General features: G+C 39.4%; 1 protein-coding gene across 7 annotated transcripts in view; it reads left to right on the forward strand.

Annotated features, from left to right (window-relative positions):
* Positions 1 to 25,045, forward strand: part of RAD51B (RAD51 paralog B) — a 403,112-nt gene that overhangs the window by 146,762 nt on the left and 231,305 nt on the right. The window lies entirely within an intron of this gene.

Below are 25,045 nucleotides of genomic sequence, written 5' to 3' on the forward strand. Positions count from 1 at the left end.
ATTTGCGAAGAGCGTATATTTAGGTTTTATTGGTTTTGCTTTCTGTTTTGCCAGCAAAGAAGAGCTTAAGAAAAGTACCTCCTTAGTTGCTTCCATCTCTTTGTTTTCTTCTACAGGTTTTGTTGTCTTTAAAAGGGAGTAACAGTTTCTTGAACAGGTTGGTTTTTTTTTTTTCTTTAGGTAGCTTTCCTGAACTTATGTTTTCTTGTAATGGGGGTGTCCTCTACTCTCCCTTACTTAGACTGTCATTCAGTGACCTCAATCCAAAACATATTCAGGACCTCTAAGATACAGTCTAACAGGCTGTGTTAAGGTGTAGTGAGTGTATCATGAATATGTTAGCTGAGTAGCTCTGTACTGTGTTAAATATGGCAGTAAAACTATGGTTTTATCATGCTTGTAGTTTAGAGGAATAAACATGAAGCCTTTAATTTAGAAAATAATGGAGATCAAGTACAGTAGCAGTTGCCACTGGAGCTGCATCAACAAGTTGCTTCTGTCATGTGCAACAGCTACCTTATTATGATCTCCTGCTTTATGCTTACACTTTTTTTATCCTTGTGGTATCTGAGCAATAAATGATGTTAAGGTCAGTAAGCTACTGAATGCTGTTACCAACCCCTGTGTCATGTGACTTACTCTCTTCTGTAGGTAAGGTGGGTGGGGTTTTCTTTAGACATAATGTGTTTGGGAGTAATACTCTTTGTATTAGCAGATGTGTAGGAAATACTCTTTATACATACTTCTGTGTAAGACAATGTCATGGTTTAACCTCAGCCAGAAGCCAAGGCCCAAGCAGGCTTGGCTCAGTCCCCCACCAGTGAATCAGGGAGAGAATCAGAAGGGTAAAAGCCAGAAAACTCCTGGACTGAGACAAAGACAGTTTAATAGGGAAAGCAAAAGCTGTGCACACCAGCAAAGCAAGCCAAGGAATGAATTCAGTGCTGCCCATGGGCAGGCAGGTGTTCAGCCATCCCCAGGAGAGCAGGGCCTCATCCCCTGGAATGGTGAATGGGAAGGCAAACACCATCACTCCAGATGTTCCCCCTTCTTCCTTTTTCCCCCAGCTTTATATACTGAGCATGATGTCACATGGTTTGGAATGTCCCTTTGGTCAGCTGGGGTCACCTGCCCTTGGCTGTGTCACCTCCAAGCCTCCCATGCACCCCCAGCTTCCTCACCGGTATGGCTGTAAAAAAGCAGAAAAGGTCTTGGCTCTGTGTAAGCCCTGCTCAGCAATAACAAAAACATCTCTATTTTATTAACTCTCTGTTCAGCACAAATCCAAAATAGTTCTGTACTAGCCACTGTGAAGAAAATAAACTCTAACACAACTGAAACCAGCGCAGACATTCCTAACCCTGAAATTATAAAACAAATCGCCACAAGAGCTGTAACTATCCTGTGGCTCTCATGGCCCTGCCACTTCCACAGTAAATGGACAGTAAGGAACAATAGAGAGAAGTGGGAACACATCAGGATAGAAGTTACCACTATATAAACATACTTTTTCACTTAGCAGGGCCCAAAGAGACCACAGTGTCAGCCAGGCAAGACTGTGTGCAGTGCTGGTGCAGAAGTGCCTAATGCCCTCTGTCCCAGTCCATTAGCATAATATATTTGCAGTGTTGAGTGGATATTTCTGGGAAGGAAATCTGCATTCAAGTGCAGTAACACAGATTATAAGTTCTCATTGAGCCGTCCATAACCAAATCAAACACAGCCTTCAGTGCTGGACATAGTAAAGATAAAAGCTTTATGTTTGTAAATAAAAGACCTGTCTTGTGCTTTCTGGAAGGTGTTCATTGTCATTAACATTTAAGAACATTGTCCTGTGCATTTAGTCTGTTAAATAAGAGAGCACTGGGAGCAGAGAGGTGGAGCATGCCAACAAGTGAAATTCTGTTTGGCTTCTCAAATTGCAGATCTCTTTAATGCAGTCCATGTGTTCAGTGTTTCTTGCCTTTAAGTGGTAGAGTTTTCATACTGGGGGAAGTAGTGATTTGCAAATAATGATTATTTTGCAATTCAGTACTAAGATGCATGTGTAGAATTAGCTAGAAAGAACTTATTGGCTTTGCACAGGGAACAGAAAGCTGTAATATTGGGGGTTTTTAGTTTTGGTTTGATTTCAGTGCTTGTTTACTCAATGACACAATAACCCTGCTTGTACATACACTTCATGCATGAATGGAAGTGTGAACAGAACCAAAAGCAGGTGTTGTGTTACAGAGGGGAAAGTTAAAACAATATTTATAGGCCATTCATTTATTATTTGAGTTATTCAAAGTTGTTCCATAGGGTAGAAGTTGAAGCAGAAAATAGCAAAGTCTACCTTTATCTAGAGGATTGGTTCAAACTGCACAATTGAACAGATGTTCACAGGAGATTAATTGTTTTTTCTATTAATTTTTAGCTTAGAGTCTGATTCTGCCCCTTTGTAGTGCCTTTTCAAGCATTAAAACTAACTGTGGGTACTCTCCATGAGCTTCTGTGCAATGTGACTACTTGGCATGCAAAGTACTACTCAGGACTGTGAAATTGGGTCCATTGGTGTTGTAGGAGAAGAATTACAGCTCACAGACTTGTGCCTGTAAATGTCAGTGATGGATAAGCATGACAAGCCAGTTAATGGATTTGATGTCTTTGCTTGTCCACTGCTAACTGTTCAGTATGGAAATACATGAGGTGGGTGGTACTTCAGTTTGTTCTTTCTTTTTTGTAACACCCCTTCAGCTTGTTCAGTGAATGTATGTGCCAGACTGAACCTCTTCAGCCAATGTGGGAAATAGATAAGTAAAATTTTATCCGATACATATGACTACAACATGGATAGGAACTTCATTAGAACCAATTAACTCAACTAACAGCATCGATTCCTTTTTTCTTTTTCTGCCCTCTGCTTTTCTTTTCATGGGAAGGGGTGTGTTTGAAGTGCTGGTTTGGCCAGAAATTTGACTAAAAATGATGTTAGTTTACCTATAACTTTGGAAATCAGATATGTAGAATTAAGGTTTTCTGTAGGATGGTTCAGGGGGACAAGGACACCTTTAAGAAAACAATACATTCAAACTATTTCTCTTTCATGAATTAATGTTTCATTTTCAAGTAAAAAATTGTTTCATTACTGGTACGATGTCAGAGATGTGACTCCATGTTAAATTTACAGCCTGATAGTGGTCAAAAGGTCTCCTGACACATGGATTTGTAAATTGGGTGTGTTAGGCAGGAATCATAAGGGAAAAAAAATGATGGAACCTTCTCTTGTCACTTACCCCTTTGGTTTTCTGGTAGAAACAGTTGTTTTAAGACACAACAGGGCTCAAGAGGGGACAAGCCATCTTTTCCAAGAAGTAGCTTTTAGATTCTGAGAAGTACACCCACTTTACTTAATGATGTGAAGAGAGGAATAATTCTCTACATTTTATATAACTTCCCAGTATAACATTACATTTAAAGGATTGTTTGGAAAGCTGGTTAGGACTGTAGCACATTATTTTTCAAAATCCTGTTTCTATGTGCTCTGATTTCCATGACACTATTCTTTAGGGACAGCACATTTGTTATAGGAGGCTAAATTGTTTCCTTTTGCAAAGCCTTACAGGCTCTGAAACTCCCACTGACTGCTGTCCAGAAAGAAAGATTTGTGGGTTCTGCCCAGTGTCTGCAAATGTGTGATGATATTTATATCCATTGAGTTGTTTTCACTGTAGCTAGATCTGGTAAAACACTTGTGGCTTTACTGCAGCTGGGAGACTTGTGGTAAAGCCTGAGAACTTTGAAATTAAGTTTTATGCTTGAAGAGATGTTCTGACTTCCACTGGATCCATGATTTCTGGGTGGGAAGGAGGATCAGCCTAGGTACACATCAGCCTTTGCAGAGAGAGGCAAAGTCAGCAAACCTTTAATGAAGTAAAACTTCTTTTTTTTTATTTTTTAAGCACTAAGACTGTTTAAGTGTGGACAAAAGCAGAATATTGTCTCAACTGCGACTTCAAAAGTGATTCACAGTTTTTTTATTGTTAGAGTCCTTAAAATCCAGCTCATTGTGCACAGCTGTAAGTTGTGTTGATTCAAAAGTCTTCCACATTAGGACTTCTGAAAGAAAAAACTGCCTATTTCTTCTTTTATATTTTTTCTAAATTGGTGAGAACAAAAATAAGGGCAGATGTTTCACTTCTGTGTATACTTTCATGTCTTCTTTCTCTTTTCCTCTTCAAGAAGATTCCACTAAGAAGGGAAGAAAGGCCAGTGACAAAATCTCTTTGTTCTGGGAAGCATTTCCAAGCATAAAATCAATACCAATGTGATGCTTTTATAGAAAAAGTTTTGCTTAAATTGTTGATGATTGACTTGATCTTCTTTGGAAATATTTTCATGCTATTTACCACTTCCTCCAGATACAGCTTAATTGAATGATTCTTTCAGATTTTCCACATGGTGTTCCATTTCCCTTTCCTTCCTTTCCCACTTGATATATCATAGAGAAAGTGGCCCCTTGAAACTTTGCCACCTTTGAGTTTGAAAATCCCCAGTGTAATCTGTGGATAAGGGTACTGTGCAGGCTTGACATTGTTCCTGGTTTTGCCCTGTTTTCTGTGTAGTCTTAAATAATAGCAGTGGTCAGTCCACCTGCAGGTTTCCTACTTTCTGTAACAAGACATATGGCTCCCTTAATATCTCCTGATTTCCATTTTTATTTGAAGTTAATGAAGACTGACATTGAGATCCTTAGAAAGATGCTTGTATATGGAAATAATTTTCTTGTAATATTTTCTTCCAACTGAACACTTTTCAAATGGATTTATGGCATTAGGTCTAGAAATAAGTTGTACTGGATGAAACATATGTAGCGTAAGACTTAGTGGCTCAGTTCAGTAAGTATGTGTGACTGTAACTGGCTGAAGATCCAAGTACTAGTGGAAGGATGTGGTCAATTTTCCTTGGAGCTGGCAAAAGTTCCTGTATTTGGAACTTTTAAAAACAACTAGGTTGGTATACTGGAAAACATACTGCAGAAAAGATGGTGCTTTATTGGTAGAAAAACAGGCTGTTTTTTCCTGAAGGCTTCTCTGTGTACAGCTGGTGAAGTAGTAAATGATAGTTATTCTGATTCTCCTTCGTTTTGTCCATTTTGTTGGATGTGGCCTACGGAGTGACGGAAGCCCTCAGTCTCATGCCAGTGAGAATGGTGACTGACGTTTCCTTGTTTAATTTCTCTTGTTAAGTGCAGAGTGAGACTTCCAAGGGTGTAGCTAAGAAAATACTGATTTTTTTTAAAATTTATTTTTTTCCCTAGATGAAAAGTTGCAAGCATCTGACAGTAGGGTGGAATAGAAAAGTTGTCTTGATTGTGTAACCCCAGCCTTTGGCTGTGCAACCTTGAGAACACTGGAGCAGCAGATGAATGCTGTGTGCTGCTGAGTAGATAATGTTTTTAGGATGTGGACTGTAGATTGATTTTCACACAAGGAATGGCATGGGGCTTCCCCACACTTGCAGCATCACGGGTTTTCCAGCTGTTCAGCATGTCTTGTGTACAGAAGGTAAATTAGAGCTGGAATGGCCTCTGCTGAGCTTGGCCATCACTGGGCAGAGCCACGCTGCCCTGTCAGCCATGTCTGTCAGCGTGAGCGCACGCGGTGTCACGCAGTCACTTTGCAGCATGCACCACAGGCTTATGGCTGAGACTTCCTTTTAGCTGCAGATTCGTAAGCTGCTCCTCTCCAGCCTGAGGTTCTGGGGCATCCTCCTGCAGCAAATGTGGCTGAGAGGGCATCTAGAGGAACCGACCTCGTCCTATCGGGAGCCTGACCTCCTCTCACAAAGGGGGCTTGGGTCATGTGCATGACAGTGATCAGATGTGTGGGTGCAGATGGGCACAGCTGTGATTAACTCTGGGTGGTACCTGCAACACCTGGATATTTGTGCTTGAGGGCCCTCAGGCTGAGAGCTTGCTGAGGAGCCTGCGCCAGAGCTCTGTGTGCACGTGTGGCGTTTGCACTGAGGCCTTTGGGGCCGCTGGTTTTGCTCAGCTCTGGAGCTAGAAGGGCTCTTTCTTACATTTTCTTTACATTTTGCTCTGTTCAGCCTTAGAAATGGCAGAAACAAGTCATAGAACTTTGATGCAGAAGTTTATTTAATCTAATTAAATCTCCTAGGAAATTTGTCCTGCAGTTACTTTCTTTTGCTTGATGGAGTTCAATTAAGTGTTCTGGAAGGAATTAAAGGTCTGAACTGTTGACCACTGGAGTTCTCTGTGGTTCTGGCCTAGGAAAACATTACTAAGCCAACAGCTGAGATTTAAGTACAGTATAGTATTTGGGGGGGGGGGGGGTTAATGGAAGAATAAATGTTTAAAAAGTGTTTCTACTTTTGTCAATCTTGTGTCAATCCAGGACCACTTCATATTACTGATTACTACATTATCAGTTTTGATCTGGGAGGAAGTGGATGAGTAAAATGAGTAGTAGAACAGTTCACAGCTATTTCTGTGGCAGAACTTGCTGGTGTTTGTTGTTTTTGGGAGACTGCAAGCCTCAATGCAGTCTATACTATACCAAAAGTAAAGGTGAAGCATCGTTATTGTTAGAAGTAGCATGGATTAATACTGAGTTGAGTGAATTTATGATACATGTGCCTGTCTAGGTAGGGTTTCAAAGGGGCAGAAAATAAAGGAAAAAATATTATGAAGTGATGTTTTCATCACTGCAGGAGCAGAACAGTACTCCCATGAAGGGTGGTGTGGGTGTGTGGCATTTCTCTCCTGCTGTTGTTGTCGTGCTGTCATTGAGCCCCAGCTTCCCAAAAGTCATCACATGTATGTAATACCTTTCAGGAAGCTAGTGCATCACCTTGTTCTGTATGCCCATCCTGCCAAGAGATCACAAAGTTCACTGGTCATTTTTAACCTGGAGCTTTGGTAAACACCCTGGTGTCACGCATTGCAATAATGCCACTCTTTGATGTTTATACTAGCTGCTTTTCCTTTTTAATAATGAGAACAGGAGGAAATGTGTGAAATCAGCTGCATGGCAGAAAGAATTTATTAAAGCAAATAAACTGAATTCTGCTCAAGTTTCAAGCTTCTAGGCTGGAGTCACAAAGCAGTAATCATCTTCTAGCTGTTTTTAATTGTTTATTTTGTGCAGTTTCCTTGTCCATGAACCTGATATTTACTGTGGATTAGTCTAAGAAAATGAGCAATGCTATTGAGCTTTGAGCAGTGTAAACATCAACAAGTACCTTTTTGTTGTAGGCTCTGATGTGTTTGTCAAGTTCAAAGGGGGAGAGAGTGAATGAATCAGGATGTTATATTGGGTCTGTGTGGCACATGATTTTTTTTTCAGACTTCCCATGACTACACAGTAGTCCCAGATATCTCTGTTTCCTCCAAGAAATAATGTTCCCTTGCATCTCTTTCCCTGTTACTCTAAAGGAATTCTGGGAAGGGACAACTCCCAATGCAGTTTCCTGAACTGCTTAGCTGAGGTGAATTTGAGCTTTACCTTCCACATATTTTGGTCCTTATCCACACGTAAGGGGTAATTTTTCTACATAGGAATGGATGGCTGATTGCTTGAGCTGCATTTATGTAGTTCTTCTTCTGGAACATAATGTGTGTACCTAAGGCTGATGAATAGTGGGTGTGGCTTGGAAAAGCAGGTATATGTGGCAGACGTAAGACTTGTGTTACTGATGACTGAAAAGCACGTTTATACTGATTCCAGAAGTGAGTGTCAGAAAAACTTAAAATAGGATTTTTCTGTCCATTATTGAAAATGAAAAAAAACTAAAGAAAATACTGTCCAGAAATCCGTTGGTGCAAGTGAGGTCAGGCATATTCAGAAACCCATGTCATTAACAGATTCTAAAGGCAATAGCTAGAGGTGCCCTCCAACATCCCTGGGTTCATGACTGTAGCTGGAAAGGAAGTTTAAGAGGAATAGCTCAGCCACCTTCTAAAGTATCACATGCTCTCCTGCTGCCACTATCTGGGACAGGGTTCTGGATTAGATAAACCATTGCTCTGACCCAACTGTGGAGAGAAATGACTTCCTGTGCACAGCATGCAGTAGGCAGAGTTGCACTGGTGCTCACTGAAGGCCTTTTGAAGCAGGACAGGCGTGTCCAGTGTGTTGCCCATCTGTTCGTTTGGGTTGCACAGCCTAGGATGTGCAGCACACTCTTGATTTGTGAATAAGAGTTCATGGGCACTAAGGTAACACAAATGATGCTGCTGGTGTAATGATCTGGGCACTGGGCTGCTGGAAGGGTCAGTGTGGTGGGAGCAAGATCTACTGCAGACATAAGGGGACCTCAGAGGGAAGAGTGAAGAGTCTGGTTGTAATCATTAGAGTGCTGTCTTGAAATAACAGCCCTAGATCCTGCTCAGACTGGTATTCTGTGCAGATGGACATTTTTGTAATTAACATTTGCATATAAGCTGGTGTGTGTTCAAGAGGAGTAGAGGCCAGAGATGGACAGAAGGGTATAGAGAGTCTGGATTACATCTCTAAGCCATATTTTGACTCTGAGAACATTTTCATTTTGAAGGGAATTGTAAGTTTGAATCCAGCTAATGTAAGCAGATGCTTGTAATCAGCTTCTGGGATAGACATCTGCCTTCTGGGCCGTGCACAGGGATCAGTACCTGCTGCTGGATCAGGATTACTGGACTGAGATCCACAGGGCATTAGCAGCAGCCTGAACAATCTACAAACCACATTGTCTCATTCTGGTTTTGTGTTAGATTTGAGCACAGTGTTTGATTTAGCTCAGTGTTCTTGCTACATTTATGTATAACACAAGCAGTTATGTAAAAATTGTATCTAATCCTATATTGTGTTACAAGACGGCTATGGATATGAACTGAAGTATTGCTATACAAGTGATCTTTTCCAAATTTTTCCTGATTGTTTTCAGTATTTTTTTTGGATTTGGCAGTTCTGATAGCAGTTGGTTTTAAGAGTTTCTGTAGCTGTACCAGGAAAATGCAGACATTTCCTAGGAAACAGATGGGCCCACCTGAGGCTGGTGTTGATCTACAGTCTTAATATGTTAAGTAGACAGGATGTCATCATTTACGTGAACTAGATGCTTAGAAAAATTTTCCCTTCAGAGTAGGAGGGTATAAAATCTAGAATCAACCATCAATTTTTTTTTTGTGTCTCCCAGAAAGTGCGATTAAAAAGTGACAAAGAAAACATTTCAACTACTATTAAGTATTTCTTCTCCCTAATGGTTTCCAAAATTCCAATCAAGCATCTATATAATGTGATATGATTAGCTTTGAGAAGAGTATGTCAGCATGCCCAGTATAGCACTGTATGCATTACATTTTAAATCCTGTTTCTCTAGAACCACTCACATTGCTCAAAAACCACTCTCTAGACTTAAATTCTGGCAGGATTAATTTAATCCTCTGTTTTTCCACAGATAGGAGTTGTCCAGTGCCCTAAATATCTCTCCACTGTTTATTTTTCACCAGTGCTTTTCTTCACCTTGATGCTCTGTTACCATGAGGTATTTGTTGTTTTGTTGTGTATTTTTTTCATAAAAGCCAGCTGGTAAACTGTACTCAGTTGCTTTTGGGCAGTTTTTTCTGAGGTAAATGATAAAATAAAAATCCAAAGTACAGTTCATTGTAGGAGAATAAATAATTTCTCTGTTGATAATTATGGTTCTTTACACTCTTTTATTGTCTATTACCCCTCCTCTTAGGCTTTGTTATTTGAAGAAGCTCTATAATTACTTCTTTAAATCTTTCATCCATCTCTTCAGTCATTAAAAGTTTTTTCTTTTTTTTTAGAACTTTTTCCTAACAAGTTGTCACTATCCTTTTCAGAATACCTGGGGCTGGGTGTGCTCTCTGGTGAAAGGCACTTTCCTTTGTGCTACAGTAATTCTGAAGTGCCAGCATTGCTGGGTATCAGGTTATGAATTTGCCAAATAATTCAGGAGACAGTGAATGGGGCTGGGACACTGTTTGGAGGAGCAGTCTTCACAGAAATAGTTGGTAGGAAAGTATCGTGGGACAGCAGATCTTGGAATAGAGCTCTAGAGAGTACTACATGGTTTAAAGTCAGTTTTTATGAAGAAAGATGAAGCCAAGGCCCAGACTAGTTGTTATGGTTAAAGTTTTTATTTTAGGGGTTTTTTTACACAGATTGTTGTTAAAGTTGCTGAATTTTCTTTACTTATATTGTCCTTGCTGTAAAATATATGGCTTTTGGTGTTTTGTGACAGTAGTTGGGAAACATGCATGCTCTCAAAAGCAGCTTTCTTCTTACATCAGGTGTTGCTATACTTCAGTGGCATTATAGAACTTATGTTTGCCCTCGAGTCATCTTTTAACATCCAGATGTTAAAAAAAACCAAAATATCTATTTACTTTAGGTGGTAATTCCATAATGTCTTTCATTGAACAGCTTTACTGGGAAAATCAGTGCCATTCTCTTCACAAGGTGCTCACGTTTTCTCTGCCTTCAAGGGAATAGTGCTGTTGGTCTTCCATTTGACATCAGCATCACATAACACTCTTGTAAAATGTTAGTAGAAATCCAGCCTACATGAAGCCTATGGAACTAGGTTGTTTAGTTTACTTTTTTGGAATGAAAGACTTTTAGAAATTAAGCTATCAGTATAACAGCTCTTGGCATGCTGTGTGTTTTAATGTGAAGAAGTTTCCTTAACTACTACTTCAGATACCAAAATAGTTTTTAAAAGTGCCCTCTCTTTCCATCTGGTGACAATGGTTACCCTGGACTTAGCCTGTCTGTAACAACCACAGATAACATGTGTGGTTTTTTAAAATTGAGAAATACCCATCCCCAAGTCATGCACATGTGCTTTAAGCGATGTACAAGCCCCACAGAACAGGGCAGTCAGCAGAGAAGAGTTCAGTGACCTTCCTCTCCCCTTCCTTCACAGAGCACTGCTGGATGTGTGTATTGGCAGAGAGTCAACAGCTTGGTCTTGCTGGGGTTTTGTTTTGAGAGAGGTTTTCTGGGTTGTTTTGGTGGGGGTTTTTTCCCTGTTCTTCAGAACCCTGCCAAGTTTTATGATATCTACATTGCTTTGTCCGCTGGTTTAAAATTTTATAACAGCTAAATCTGATGACTTCAGAAAAGCTGTATGTGTCATAACAAACTGAGTTGTGTAGCATTCCTGTGTAAATTGCTTTTTAAAATGTTTAGGCTAAACATCAGTCATTAAGTCTTCTAATCTTGCCCAGTGAGATTTGGAGAAACTAGAAACTATTTGTGCAAGCAGAAAAAAAACCCCAACCAGTGCAGATGTGGATGCTATTTTTTTCTTTATTGAAATCAGACAAATATATTATCTCTCAGGATATTAGCAATATATTTTTCACCTCTCCTTTGGAATTAATAGATTCAAAAGAAAAACTGCTGCTTTTGAATATGTGACCTTAACAGACTGATACTCTGATGAGTTTTCTTTCTTTTATTAGTCTTATGTAGATTTAGTTAGATTAGCATTTTTGTCTGCATACTTAGTGCTCCTGTGTAAATTTTGGTTTATGAAAGGAAAGCAATGGAGAACTCAAAAAATTATTTGTCTAAATTCTTTATTGCAAAATTTTAAGATACTGAACAAGTTCTAAAGACCTAAGTAAATAAATGTTATTTTAATATATGTTCCCTGAAATGGGAAACAGAGTACTATCCAGCTTGCTTTTGTGTAATTGTTTTGATGCTATTTGTGCAAACAAGGGTTAGGTTTGCTTTTGTTGTTCAGCCACAGCTGAAATATGATTTAAAATTGCTCAGTGAGTTGGTATATTGAATTGAAAAATATCTCAAGGTGCCATTTCATGGTATGACTCTATGCTAAATGTCTGTTCCTTGAAATAAAAGAATATAGGGTAGCACTGTGAAAATGTACCTGGGAGGTCCTGCTTGGTCATGAATTAAAATTAGTTAGTAGTGCCCTGGCAGCCAGGAGAGCCAGCCCTGTCCTGGAGTGCATCAGGAACAGCATCTCAGCCAGGCAAGGGAGGGGACTGTCCCCTCTGCTCTGCTCTGGGGTGGCCTCACCTTGAATGCTAGGGGCAGTTTTGGGCTCCACAATATAAAAAAGGCATTAAGCAATTACAGAGTGTGCAAAGAAGGGCCATGAGGATGGTGAAGGGTCTGGAGGGGAAGCCATGTGAGGGGTGGCTGAGATCACTTGGTCTGTTCAGCCTGGAGGAGGCTGAGGGGAGACCTCATTGTGGTCTTCAGCATCCTCACAAGGGGAAGCATCAGAGCAGATGCTGATCTCTCCTCTCTGGTCACCAGTGACAGGACCTGAGGGAATGGCCTGAAGCTGTGTCAGGAGAGGTTTAGGAGAAGACTCTTCATCTAGAGAGTGACACTGGAACCAGCCTAGAGGCTGAACACTGGAACAGCCTCCCCAGGGAAGTGGTCACAGCACCAAGCCTGACAGAGTTCAAGAAGTATTTGGACAATTCTCTTGGGCACAAAGTGTGATTGTTGGGGTGTCCTTTATAGTTCCAAGAATTGAACTTTGATCCTTGTCGGTTCTTTCCAGCTCAAGATATTCTATGACTCTGATATCCAGTCCTGAACCCATTTTTAACTTAGAGTTCAGAATGAAAACATTCCAGATTGTGAGGGGAAAGCAAGTCTGCCTTCACCTTATGGCTTCCTTTAAAGATGTTTATGCTTGAAAATCTGCATGTATTAAATGTGAAACAATGTATATGCTGTAGAGTTTGGGGTTTTTTCAGTGGGGTAACCTTTGAAAGACAATTCCTCAATGTAGCAAACCTGCTGTTAAGCATTGTAGTTCATCTATTAAGTTTTATAAAAAAACCCTTTCACTTTTCACAGCTCTTATTAGAACTAGTGTAAGGCTCGCAGCAGTGTCCTAGCTTGAGTCCTGCATGTATTTGTTCACTCCCCCTCTGCTGAGCCTGTTATCCTAAGATGAATTATTTTTTCTGCTGATAACTATATATAATGTCATTTTAATATTTTAGGATCATATCTACTCAGAAAAAGAAATCAGTGTTATAAATTTCATGTGTCCTTTGAGGCTTCAGAGCTGATATTCACAGGAGAGTGAATTATCAGAATGGGGATGGTAAAGTCACTGATTGTCCCAAGGGCTGAAATCTCTGCTTCCTTTACCTCTAACAGAATGACAGACCCAGAGGCATTGCAAACTTTCCTTCTCCCTTATACAAACTTGCTTTTATTGACTTTTGAAATTGTGACCAGTTCTGTAGGAGGGCGAGGTTTAGTCTTCAGTTTTGTTTGGTCCTTCGCCTGCTGAAAGCCGCTAACAAGAGCAGTGCTTGGTGCCAGTTGCAGTGTTTTGTTTTCTTTTTCTGTGATCCCAAGAAATGTCTAGTACAAACCAGACCATGACCACCCACTCATTTCACATGAGCCATGGATCACTTGCCAGATGGCAAAGGCTAAGGAACATAAGATTTAATACAGCAGATCTGTCTTATTTATTCTGTTTAGCTCAGAATAAGGCACCACCTCCTCTCTTGCCTTACTCACCCTGTCCTTGCAGTCAAGGGGTGAGTAGACAAACACTCCCATGACAACTGTGGAACTGTTTGTATTCTGAGGTATGAGATGTTGTTGTCCTTATCTGAGTTTGCATAAATATGGTGTTAGTTTTGGTTAATCATCTCTTTCCTAAAGGAGCACTGTATTCTAATGTTACATATAATGTTGTCCCAGGCTGAGTCCTAGCAAATAAAAATCCCCAAAAAACACCTTTTCAGGCCTCCAGTGAAGGGACATATTTCTGTTGCTGTACAAGAAATTTATTGAAAAATGAGGGTTTAAGTAATGCATTTCGAGAGTTTGCCACACGTGTCACTTCATTAGTGGTAATTTATGAATGTCAATTGACTACAAATACATACAAATTCATCAAAGTACAACTTTTGTACAAGGTGAACAAAATGTGTAAAGTAGGGCTGAAATCTTGCTAGATGAGATCATTTCAGTAGATGATAATGCTGATGCAGGAAGACTCACATTTTGAATTCAGTCACTCTTAACATATGGTTAAAGTCTATACTTTAAATCATCCTCTCTGGCAAGACCTTAGTATATTTGCTTTGCATCTGGAAAGTATAGAGAATCAGAGTTAACACAGGCCTAGTGCATTATAAACCTTACACATTTCAGTCACCCTGATTTTTGCAGTTCACATTTCTTAGGGGAGAGTTGAGTATGTCTTTCTAATCTCCTGATGCTTGCCAAAAATAGATGAAAAGAAGGGAAATTCTGAAATTATTTCAAATAATCATTTCTTCTACTATTACGGTTGTCTTAACTGTTTTAAATGAAGGATTTTAATTTGTTGGAAGAATGGAAGGAAAGAGCAGTGTGTGATAAGTTCACAGTGACCTGAGATTTTTGTTTGGAGGCTCTTTGTAAAGAACAATATGACCCTTTTCCTTACCTGTGTGGCATCTTCACAGTTTCTAACACTGTGGAGATGTCTGTATCCTAGTGATTATGTAGAGTGTTATGAACTTGAAAGCAAAGCTTGGACATATTTCCCAAAGGAGGAGGTGGAGTATGTGGCACATTCACATGGGAGTTTTCACTGGTCTAACTTGCCCTACACAAAGGCCATTTGATAATTATAGTTGCTGTGCTAGTCTCATCATCATTTCTACACAGAAGGAACATGAGTGATGTCCTCTGGATCTGTTTAAAATGCAGATAAAATTTGGAATATCTTTTCCTGATAGGAATAGTTACAGTAGAAGTTGCCTTTAATTAGTTGAGAGTGCTGTTGCAGTTAATGAACCTGTACTTGGTGTTGAATCCAGCCAAGCTTGGAAGCAATCCTATGCTTTGCTTTGGGGGAAGGAACCCCCAGTAAAATGTGACATCAGACTGTTGGCTGGCTCCTGCTTCTTGCAAGTGTTGCCTTTGCTAAGATCATCTAACATGATCTAAAGCTGGCTTTCATTTGTGTCAGGAAGGATTGCATGAAACTAAACAGAGGTTGCAAGATACACAGGACACCTTGCAACTTCTCCTGTGTGTCTTGTGTGTGTTCATAGAGAAAAATTTGAAAGGAACTACAGGGCCTCATATCAATCACCCTGCTCCCCCAAATACAGGATTTAAGTCATGTATGTGTGTACTTGGATCCAAGCATTAATGAGGAGAGGAAATGGGATTGTGCTTTGCTGAATTTAAGGTCATCTTGGAAGAAGGGAATTTTCTCACTGCTGATTTGGTGTCAGGAGCTTGTAGGGGAAGTCAGAGTCAATAAAACAGGGCAGAATTCATCCTTCTAGGTCCTCTGCACTGCTCAAAATCACTGTGTAATTTGAGGTGATGAAAGTGCCAGGAGCTCCTACATTATAAATTCAGCTTTTCTTGAAGTCTCTAAGCAGACTCTTTCATCAGGGTCATCTGTTAAAGAGAAAGATTTAAGGCCCAGTTTAAGTAAATGATCACCACTGATTTTTTCCTGTTAGTAGGTGACCTCATAAAGCCACTGAATATCTCTTTAGGTTAGATCACAGTGTCCAGTGTTATGGGTGGTGGGTTCCATACTCCTGGAATAAACTGATATTCCTAATCTGCTTTTGAGTCTGGGTTTCTCCACCTTTTGTGAGGCTGTGAAGGGTGATCCTGTAATGTCTTTAGGAGGTAGTAGTTTGGATTTTGTTAAGGTGATGATCCCTGGCCATTTCAAATGTAATTGAAAGGATATTTGCTCAGTAAACAGGACTACTGTAACTCTAGCTTAATTGGAAGGACACAAGGAGGAAACAAAGAGTGGGCAAGAAAAGCATTTCATTTTCCCAAGTTTAAATTAAGAGTCTTATCAGTGACTGTTCACTCAGCCAAAACATAGTAAACTATACTCCTCTGGTTATTGCCAGGTGGTAGGTACCCAGAAATTACAGTCATCTAGTTGTTCTTTCATGTGTGTGAAATTTGTGGCACATATTTGGCAAAAGTTACAAACACCATCGTTTTTTCAGCAACTGAGGATTTAATGTTTACAGAGGAAGAATTTGGCCAGAGGTAGTTTAGCAGCTCTGTGATAAGGTAGAATGGAAAAAAAATTCTTTTGCTCTGTCCCTGCTGTAAATAATCGCTGTGGTGAAGCTCCTGTTGTCTAAGACTATAACAGTGGCAGCATTTGGAAACAATACATTTTGTCTAAAAGTGGAAGAAATTCCCTTTATAAATTTTAGATGTGTTTATACATATAAAAATGGGTTTTAACTTTAAAATGTATGTTTAAAAATAGATAAATATGCAAAAGATAGAATGAGGGGAATATTAAGTAAGAGTTCTGAGCACTGTAAACTTATTATTGTATCAAAGAGAATGTTTTTTTGAGGGAAACAAATTCTTTTGAGCTTTCTTTACTTTTGCCTAAGTGTGCTTCTTTGTTTCATGCATGTTTTCACAGAAGAGTAGCTGAGTGTCAGCCCTCAAAACTGTTGACTTTGTCTTTTTCTCTTCCCTTTATATAATGCAATGCTCCATAGCACCTTTGCAGTTTAAAACACAGAAACTAAGTGTAAAATCTATCATCATTTGAGTGCCACATCTCTCTTAGAGCATTCATACTTAGAACACTGCCATGTGATCTGCATGGATGAGCACTAGAATGATGACTAGCATCCTTTTTGTTCTGATACTGGCTATGTCTGTGCTTTAATTACCTTGAGGCTCCAGCAGGCACAGGAGTCAAGTACCAGCACCTTCCCTAGCTGCTTATATTGTCTTTTTAGCTGGGCAGGAGAGTCTGGTGCAAGGTGCCTCTCTATAGCAGCAAATGTAAATGTGTCTCATTTACAGCATTTTCCTGCTATTTTCCTCCCCACCATGTCAGTATCTAAGGCTGCAGGTAGATGTGGATTTGCTTTGATGAGATGTGCTGTGTGTTAGCTTGGTCTTGGCATTGCACCAACATGTTTTCTATTCTGCCTGGACCACAGGCACAGCAGGATTGTGTTCATCTACAAAAGGTCACAGAGCTGTGCCCTGTAGGTCTCTTGGGCTGAATGTAGCATCAGAGATAAATAGCCATTGTCTGTCTGCCCACTGTTCTTACCACTACGTTGAGAGAGAAATTGCAAAGCACTTCAGTATTATCAGTCTGGAAGGCCCTAGCTTTACAAATGGTGCAATCCTTGCTTTACAGAGATTTTACTTCTGACAATTTTCTTGCAACTTTTAAACTTCTTCATTTTGGTTGATCATTTTCCTGTCTTGACTTATTAAATCTCAAGGAAGTAGCTTGATGTCCTGGCTGCATTGCACTATGTATCAGGTAAGCTGGATAAGCTGGCTTGTTGTTGATGTGTAGAGGAATGGAAACACTGCCAGAAGTATATAAGCATGCTGGGCTAACATGTTGGCAGACTGTTGCCAGGGGCTACTGTGGATCAGCCACTATTCAAAACAGAATGTTAATTGGAAAACCTTTTTATATGTGTTATGAAATGTTTGTTTTCACATTTTTCAGGCCCTGCGATGTGTATTTATTAATAGGTTTCTGCATTTACACTTTCTTTAATGAAAGGTGCATAATGTCCAGGTTATGTAGCTACAGCACCTCAGGCTGTGATTTTTGTCACAATTTGCAAATGAAGTAAGGATGAGTCTGGACAGTAATTGGATGGGCAACTGCTGCCCTGTGAAGGGTGGGTGTGTGGGTAACAAACCTGTACTTGGGGGCTGTTGCTGGCAGTTTCTGGTTAGAACTGTTTTTCTCTCTGAGTCAGGTCTGAGCCCAGGTCCTGGAGTAAAAGATTACTGCTGGAAAGGGCAATGGATGAAATGCAAACCCATGGTTTCAACATCTTGTGCCCACCAAGGTGCCCAGTGTTCTTTGCATAGAGGCCTAAGTGTTCCAAATAAATCCTGAAAGAGCATCCCTCTTTTCTTCCCTAAAATAATCTTCAGATTTGACTTTACAGAAGGACTTTTGCTTTTCCTTTCATATGTATTACACTGTATTGTAGTTTAATGACTCAGTCACAGCAATGCATGAAGTTCAGCACCAGTATAAATAATTTCTTGACAGTGTATGGTAGCTGATAGAGCATAATGCAATTTTTCAGTGTATGAGAAATTATTCAGTAGATTCTCTATGGTCTTTGGATAGTTTTTATTGCACTGGACAACAGCACTCCTGCTGCTCCATCTTCATTAGGATCTCTTAGTGTATATATGGAAGAATTAATCAACTAATGGGTAAGAGATCTTAAGAGAAGCATTTCTTCTGGAGTTTGAAGCAAAATCAAAGGGAAGGTGGAAGAATCATGATTTTCTTCTTGCTATGGCTGTGATATGGATTATTTTATTTAACTCAGTAATGGACAGATGGATTGGATTTTGTCTTTCTTCTGGTGGCCATTTATTAACATTGAATGAGGTGAGGGCTGTGTCAAAAATGTCTTTGCTCTGATAAGAGTCTGTCGTGTGTAACTTCTGTAATATTAAATGCAAGAATATAAACATTTTAGGTCACTGTAGGGAGGATGTGCAGTCCAGCCACGATACAGCTTGTGATGTTATCTGCTTGCCCTCTCCTTTTGTGCACTGTCCAGGTGTGTTTCCTTACAAAACTGAAGTCCCAAGTGTGATTAAAAAGAGGTCAGAGAACAAATTACTCAAATCATAGGGTGTGGCCTTATTAGTACATCTTGTTTCATCAACAGATAATCTGGCTTTGGGGGAAAAGTGCTTAATTATCTACCTTGTTGAAAGGGACAGGAATTATATGAACAGGGCACTGCAAGGAATAACATTCCTTATGGAAATTCCTACGGGAAAATACCTTATGGGGGCAAAAATAGAATTCATCATGTTAGAATGCAATAGCTGGAAGAAATGCTAGTTGGCTTCCATCTATGGCCCAAACAAGGGAATTGTCTTACTGTAAAAAGTGAAACATCTGCATAAATCCTTAATGTAACAACTGCATATACACATGCAGAAAAGGATAACAAAATTCAGCAGCAGAAAAAAATACTGAGTTGAGTTTGTACAGGATGACCTTCCATTTTAGTACAGAAAACAACTCTGAAACCAGAGCTAGTAAAAACACTTTTTAAAAAAACTTGATTTTTATGCATGAATGTGCTATTTTGCAGGTTTATTTAGTGTTCATTACAAGGGAAAGACAAACCAAGATCTGTATTAGGAACTAGATCTGCTACAGGTTTTTTGTTGCTTATGTCTTAGTCTCTTTTTCCATTCTGCTTCAAAAAAATAGAGCTAATAATGCTTAGCACATATAAATTATTTACACATGGAGATGGGTTTATATAAATACATCAAGGTCTGGTTAAAGTCTCCTTCCCATGATATGCAAATTAGAAATAGAATTTCACTTGTAAATGAAAAGCAGTAATTAACTCTGCTCACTGGGCTAAGCAATTCTATTTGAAATCAGGTAAGCAAGAGACAAAACCACTGCTGAGCTTGATGCCTCAGGTTTTATGTTTTACCTTTTTTTGATTCTGTGCTGCCTTAGCGTGTAGTTCTGAGCTTCATTACCTACTCTATTCTCAGAGTAGGTATACAAAACAATTCCTTCTCTAGCTGGGGACCAAGGACACATGATCCAAATCTCAGGCCCAAGAGCATAAACAACAGTGGACTGAAGAGAGAAAAATAAGAACGGGACTTCATAACCTAAAGCTGTAATTGGACAATTAACTCTAATATGCAAATGGACCAGAACTTATAAAAGTCAGAGACCTCGTGACCGGTTGTCCATTTTGTGACGGTTTTGGTTCATCTTTGGTGTAGCCCTGGCTGGGCTTGTATGCTGCCCAAGGTGTATCCATTGAGGCCTTTTAATAAATCCCTACTTTATTCTTTAACTCCATCTAGCCGCTGGTCTAGGTCAGCCTTCACAAGGCATCAAGCTCTTCTAACCTGGCCAACAAGTCCTTACCCCCTTTCCCAGCCCAGAGGAATGAGCACAGCTGTCTGGGGCTCCCTGCAGCAGGTGAGATGCTCTTTCATTTGGGGGCTGCTGGAGCACTTCCCTGAGAAGAACTAGCGGTGGAATGCAGAGCTGTTGTCTGGAGAACTAATTCCTGTACTTGACATAGGGCCAAACCAAAAATTGCTGGGAGGCTTCATTTCAAAGAGCGTGAGGCTGCCTTGCAGGTACTGCTTGCAAAGAGGGGTTGTACTCCTGTCTAATTCATAACAGGCAATAGGATATCAAAGGGATGAAGAGCCTAAAGGAACAGCTGAATATTCATTGTAAATGGCAGTGGGCATCTGCCAAAGCAGAGCAAGCTTTTAGTAGTGTTCCAAATGAAAAGTAGACCAAGTAGATGTGTTTCATACAATGAGTGTTTAACCCTGCTTGTCCCCCTCTGGTCTCGTGAGCTAAGCAAGTTTAGTTCAATCTTTTGGATGAGAGACAACTCACTTGTCTCATTACTGTAAGGAACCCTTTGTAGGACCGAGTAGGGATGTGTCGCATAGATATTTGTTTTGTGGACTCAGAATTTCCTTCTCTGGTCAAGGATTTTTTTTTTTTTGTTCTGCAGTTTAGGTTACATCTAGAGTTTTAGCTTTCATTAATTACAATAATTGAAAATCCATAGGCATTCTTTAAGTGAGTAACTGCTTTCCCTGACCTCCCTCTGCAGTTCTTTTGGGTGTCCCATTTTTTTCCCATCCTTTCCTCAAACTCTTCCTATACTACTGCTGCCTGCCTGCACTGTGGACAAGTATTTCAGCATGTGCAAAGCAATGGGCAGCATAAGGACAGCATATGATGTAGCCCCTCTAGTTCCGTTGAAGGGTGTTGTGCATGGCCAGATATGAGGGGATGGCACTTGTTGATATCCCAAAAGTAAGAGGTGGGTGCTGGTGGCTGGGATGGCCACCTTCTTGTCACTTACTTTTTTGAACAGGACTTTGTCAAGTTTGCTAAACCATTGGCTGTATTACTGATAGAACTGAAGGTGTAAGAGGAGTTGCCTTTTCAATACCACTTGCTCTAGTTTCTCCCCCACTTAGACAGTGAGTGTAAACTGGTGAATTTCAGTATTTCATTTAACCTGTTCTTTGGTTTGATACAGTGATCCAGCAGTGTTTAGGATTGCAGTTTTCAGGCTAGAAGTCTTTTAGACAATTATTCCTGTGTGAATTTTATGACACTCATGAAAATATTTTATTTTATGAGGTTTTAGAATTCTTTCCTTCCATATATTTGGGTTTTTTATTGTTGTTTGGTTTGTTTTTTGTTTTTTTTTTTAACCACAGGCTTTTCCCTTGCTCAAGGCTCTCCTCCTAACCCCTGACCCCCTCAGTCCTGGTGATAAGCATATTTTGGGTCACATTCTTGAGGAATCAAAAAAAAGAAAAAAATATAATATATTAATGGTTTATAATTAATAATCAGTTTTTTCCAGTGAGGAAATATTTCCTTTTTTATTATTTTTTAAAATTTAAAATATTCAGATTTAAATGTCTAGTATGTCCGTAAATGCAACAGCAGGTGGCAGAGTAACTTCACTAGAAGTTGATTTCTTGGCATGCTCAACTTTCTTTCAATGAACTTAGAGAGAAAAACAGATGAAAACAGATGCCTCTATGTGAGATGTGACCAATTGCTGTTCTAAATAGCTGTCTTAACAGAATGCAACAGGCAATTCCCAAACACATGGAATTGTGTGCTACAAGGTTTTCTTCAGTTTTTAATCTGATTGTTTGCTTTTTTCTATAGAATAGTTAAATGCTTATTAAACAGAAAGTTTCTGAAGAGATTGTAAGTGGTGCCTTGCTGTTGCAGAACGGGCAGTGTGTTAGTCACCAGCTGAAGTGCAGCAAATGCTATTTCCAGCAGAAGTGGATCTGTGTAAATATTACGTAGATATAATCCTTTCCTTTTAGAGAAAAGCGTCTATATACACATACTGCCATGAAATGCATTGTTCTGATCAGCAGTTTTGCTGTAATCTTTGAAGAAATAAGCTCCCTGGGAGATTACTAGTAAATCTTGACCAGCGTTGTTCAACAATCAAAGCCTAAAGCCTCGGTGAAAGATGTATCTTGTGGGTTGGAGAACGGCGAGGGTGCAGCTGTGAATTGCATTTAATATCTCATGGTCTGTTTAGCAGCTCCTTGGCTTTCTCATCTGCATCTCCCTGGGAAAAAGTTACAGTGTTCAAAATGCTGAACACCTCCAGACAATACCATTTAAAATAAATAGGACAAATACGCAGCCTATTAGGTAACGGCTTCCTTCACCTTTCTCAAGCAGGATGATAGTTTGAGGTATACATTGGGCTGTAGCCAGTTCTTCAGTCATAGCTGGCTGGTCTGAACTTTTGAGAACTACCAGGACAAGGATGTAATGAAATGGTGTTTTCCCACATCGTAGCAGTGAAAAAGAGCGTAACATAAAGGCAGTTATGATTTTTGTTCTCCTTTGAAGGTATGAAATCATAGATGTGATGGAATATTTTTCTCTTATTTTTGGCCCTGATGTAACCTCTGCATTAGGGTAGACTCTATCCTATAATTCTACAAATGTTCTGTGCATACAGTAACACAGCATGGTGACTGAAAGGGGCCATCCCCTTCTCCTTCCATCCAGCCTGGGCAACTGCATCAGTTTAGGCCTGTTCAGTGTAAGCCCACAGAAATGCCTTCCTGCATGGAATGGCAGCAGTTCAGGGAGGGAAATGAGATACAGGAGAGGGCATAGTAGTTTCTCATTCCAGTCTCATCTTACTCCATTTAAAATATATGTAAACATATGTGAAAATACAGTCTCGTATAGTGGTTGTTCTGTGTAGAAAAGATACTAGAAGTCATAGAGATTGGAGTTGTGGGGCTTTTTCCCATAGTGGGTGCCAATAAAGATGTCTCCAGGGGAGCACAGGAGCAGTAGTTGTGCTAATAGTATGTTTTCTTATTTTAACATGTCTAAAATGGTTTTATGGAAACAAAAATTTCTATTCAGATTGCATTTGATATTATCTTCAATGGCTGAAAATGGCCTGCACACAGATGGCAAAGCCTCAAAACAGAGATATCACAAACTTGCATAAATGTTCTTTATTATACATGTATGTATTGAAATGTGAGATGTTCTCCTGTAATAATACATTATACCAATCAACATTCTGAAGGAGAAGGAAAACAACTCCCGGGTATCTCAGCCCAAACGACCTAACATTGCACATTTGGTGCATCAAATGGTGACTTTGTGGAGATCCAGGAAGGCCTGAGAACAAGGGAAATGCAGGTGGGGGCTTTATGCCAATGCTTACAAGAGAATTTTATTTTGTGTTGTGAAAATAGTAATGATATGGAGCCTAAGTGTACAAATGGGCAAGAATATGGTGCCTGTATGGAGTGAGAAGAGGAACTTGGGTGTGTTTATGTGTATTGTGATGCTGTTATTTTACAGTGGAATTTTAAGTTCATTTACTTGAATGTGGGCTTTGCTGCCTTTCCCCCCCTTCAGGCTACCCTTTTGATGCATTTTGCTTTAGAATCTTTTTTGATCCCCTGATTCTTGGAAATACCTCATCTCAGTACCTTGAAAATAGCTGTGGGATCAGGATAAGTATTTGTGTGCAATTTTTCGTTGCAAACTTCTTTAACACAATCATATTGCTTCTGTAAGTGAGCCTTATCCCCTTTTTCTTTTTTCTTGCCAGCAGATTCTTTGTTTACTTGCTTTAGACATACTTCAGGAGTTTGTTTGATTTTATGTCTTCATTGATTTGCTTTTTCAGTTCATCACAGCTCCCTAGACTTTATTCTTATGTATTGACTCTTATAGTTTATTTTCCCCTCAATCAGCTGGATTAGTCTGAGTATTCATTTTCTAAGGTCTAGTTGTTTATGAAAAATGATGTTTAAATCTTTCCCTCTACCTATTATTAGGGTTGTCTGTGTTTTCTGAGATGTAGTTCTTCTGTAAAAACTGCAGGTTATTTTAAAATAACTTTGGAGCTGAAATGCTTTTAACTTCCTCTCTCTTTTCTGAATTTATCATTGCTAGGCTAGCATCTGAAGTTTTCAGTTTTGGGGATACTGCTGTCAGATTGTTTGTGATATTTCCTGGTAATGCCAGATATCTCTGAAAAGCTCAGTGCTGACCACTGATTTAAGTTTGTAAATGAAGCAATTAAAAGCAATAATCTTAATAGACTTCCTTGTCTTAATTGTTAGTAGGAGTATTGGTGTTACTGGAGTCAACTTTTATGCTCCTTATCCTTCTCCTGAAGTATGGAGGAGAATTATAACTCTGTGTAACCTCATTATATTTTCATGGCTTGGGTTTGTCTTCAGCAAGATTCAAAATATAGTACATTCTCTGCTCTTTGTTCAGTGCAATATTTTTGTTTTCTACTTAAAATCTACTTCCTCCTCTGCACCCAGGTACTGATTTCTGTTCCATAGCCTTTTTTTTTTAAAGCAAAAAAGCTTGTCTAAATCTTGTTCTGTTGCTACATCCTCTAATTTGATACCATTTCCATTAAGCTCTTAATAGTGGTATGGTAAATGTAGATGTATTTTTAAAAGTGCATATTTCAAGAATTTACTTGGTAAGACTTTGTTGAAAACACCTTGTTTCTGTGATCTCTGTCCATCTTCCAGTTCTGCTATAATGCTTTTTTCCTTTGAAGTTATAATTCTTATGACTACAATTCCAGAGTGTAGTAGCCAGGATGGCTGCAACTTACACTTACAAGAACAGACAGCCTCTGCCTCTTACAGCAATTCATCTTTAAATAACTTTTTTGCATTCCAGTATTAAATACAATGCTACAAATACTGCCAGATTTTTGCATCAGTGTCTGGTTGAATTCTTTGATATCAACTCAGGAAAGCTCTTAAACATATTTTAATTAGTGTTGTAAGTATATACCTTAAATTGAGTACATGCTTAAGTGCTGCCTTGAGTAGGAATACTTTTTCAGATTGTTCTTTAGTTCTTGTATCTCATCCTTTTGATGTTTTGTTTTCTAGAAATATATGTGAATTCTGCAGTATTAACTCATTCTGGGCCC

Source organism: Zonotrichia albicollis, chromosome 6 (assembly GCF_047830755.1).
Source record: "Zonotrichia albicollis isolate bZonAlb1 chromosome 6, bZonAlb1.hap1, whole genome shotgun sequence".
Lineage (NCBI taxonomy): Eukaryota > Metazoa > Chordata > Aves > Passeriformes > Passerellidae > Zonotrichia > Zonotrichia albicollis.